Genomic DNA, 2,476 nt, shown 5'->3' with positions numbered 1-2,476 from the left:
TGAGAGAAATCATATGATAGTTGTCTTTCTCTGCTTGACTTATTTCACTTAGCATTATCTCCTCCAGTGCCGTCCATGTTGTAGCAAATGTTGAGAACTCGTTCTTTCTGATAGCTGAGTAATATTCCATTGTATATATGGACCACAACTTCTTAATCCAGTCATCTGTTGAAGGGCATCTCGGCTCCTTCCACAATTTAGCTATTGTGGACATTGCTGCTATGAACATTGGGTGTAGCACATACTTTTAATGGCAAGATTTATCTATGGTGCCAAAATAAGGCTAGGTTCCGTCTAAAATATCACAGTTTATACAGGATGGGAAAAACACACTTGCCTTAATATTTTGTAAATGCTCAGTTTTAGGGACTACCCAAATGGTAGTGGCAACTTTCCAAAAGAAGAAGATGGAGCTCTTTCTCATCTTGCAAGATGGCAGGCGAAAAAGCTGATACTAAGGAGAAGAAACCTGGAGCCAAGAAGGCTGATGCTGGTGGCAAGGTCAAGAAGGGTAAACTTAAGGTTAAAATGCCAAAGAATTGGAAGCCACACTGCAGCCGCAACCCTGTCTTAGTCAGAGGAATTGGAGGATGTTCCCTATCGGCTATGTATTCCAGAAAGGCCATGTATGACAGGAAGTATTCTGCAGCTAAATCTAGGGTGGAAAAGAAAAAGAAAAATGTTCTTGCTACTGTCACAAAACCAGTTGGTGGTGACAAGAATGGTGGTACCCGAGTGGCTAAACTTTGCAGCATGTCTAGGTATTATCCTACTGAAGATGTGCCTCGAAAGCTGTTGAGCCAGGGCAAAAAACTTCCAGAGCGAGCATCACTCCTGCTACCATTTTGATCATTCTCCCTGGGCGTCATAGAGGCAAGAGGGTCGTTTTCCTGAAGCTACTGAGAAGTGGCTTGCTACTTGTGACCGGACCTCTGGCCCTCAGTTGGGTTCCTCTGTGTAGAACACCAGAAATTTGTCATTGCCTCCTCCACCAAAATTGATATCAGCAGTGTGCAAATCCCAAAACACCTCACTGATGCTTGCTTCAAGAAGAGGAAGCTGCATAAACCCAGACACCAGGAAGGTGAGATCGTCAACATGGAGAAAGAGAAATGATCACAGAGCAGAGCAAGTTGGTCAGAAAGCTGTGGGCTCACAAATTCTGCCAAAAAAGCAAAGCTGTTCCTCAGCTTCAGGGCTACCTCTGCTCTGTGTTTTCTCCCACAAATAGAATTACCCTCTCAAATTGGTGTTCTAAATTTTCACAAAGAGGGCGCCTAGATGGCTCAGTCTGTTAAGTGTCTGTCTTCCGCTCAGGTCATGATCTCAGGATCCTGGGGTGGAGCTCCCTGTTGGGCTCTGTGCTCAGAGGGGAGTCTGCTTCTCCCTCTCCTTTTGCCCCGCACGCCCCGCCCCGCACTCTCTCTAATAAATAAATAAAATTAAAAAATAAATAAATAAAATTTCTTACAAAGAAACTAATTAAATAATTGATCCATTAAAAGAAAAGAAAAAGGTTGAGGACTCAAATCTGATTTTGCTCCTGGGCAAGATTTAATAAAGGATTATTCAAAGTACCACTTATGTGCTCTTACCAAGTAAACACTATATTATAAATGAGAGTTTGCTAAGGACATGTATTTTCAGATTAATCTTTCTTTCTTTTGATAGGATTAATGCATTTGTGAAAAAGTGAAAATGACAGTAAATTCTGACTTCTGCAAGGTTTTGGAATAGTTTTCTTGTTAACATCTTCCATACTGCAAGGTCCTTGAGTGCAAGGGATTATGCTTCATTTGTCTTTGGGTCCCCCATGCCTGGAACAGTTCTTAATAGTTTGCTATAGTTTGTGCTCTGCATAAGTAAGTATATTAATTGAATGAAGGATGCAGAAGTATGGCTCAGATGCTGGTACAATTGAGTGGTTACTGGTTAGACAATCTTGCCTAAAAGATCCAGCCAATGGATAGATACCAAACTAGACAAATGAGAAGTTCAAACTGTGAAATAGTAGGTAAAGCACAATACCAATTTGGTTTTGAAAATGATATATTTGCGTGGAATAATAGAAAAAAATCTTTGTGTGTTTCAGAAGGGAGTGTGTGGCTAGTATGCTGTTCTAATGAGCAATCAATATTCAGTGAAATTAAAAATTTGACTCCTGAGTATGTATCTCAGAGATACTCTTCACAGATCCTTAAGGAGACAGAAATGCGAATGTTTATTATAATTAAAAAAATTTTTTTTGAAGATTTTATTTATTTATTTGACAGAGAGAGACAGCCAGCGAGAGAAGGAACACAAGCAGGGGGAGTGGGAGAGGAAGAAGCAGGCTCCTAGCGGAGAAGCCTGTTGTGGGGCTCGATCCCAGAACGCCAGGATCACACCCTGAGCCAAAGGCAGACGCTTAACGACTGTGCCACCCAGGTGCCCCCATAATTTTTAAAATTTTGTTTGTAACAAAGGACAGAAAGCA

At 41.2% G+C, this 2,476-nt stretch overlaps 1 pseudogene; it reads left to right on the top strand.

Moving 5' to 3' along the window:
* Positions 1 to 432: 432 nt before the first annotated feature.
* LOC103658884 lies at positions 433 to 1,258 on the top strand (annotated as a pseudogene).
* The last annotated feature ends 1,218 nt before the right edge of the window (positions 1,259 to 2,476 follow it).

Source organism: Ursus maritimus, unplaced genomic scaffold (assembly GCF_017311325.1).
Source record: "Ursus maritimus isolate PB19 unplaced genomic scaffold, ASM1731132v1 scaffold_3, whole genome shotgun sequence".
Classification (NCBI taxonomy): domain Eukaryota; kingdom Metazoa; phylum Chordata; class Mammalia; order Carnivora; family Ursidae; genus Ursus; species Ursus maritimus.
The sequence above is the reverse complement of the archived record's forward strand: the minus strand, read 5'-3'. Positions and strand labels throughout refer to the sequence as shown.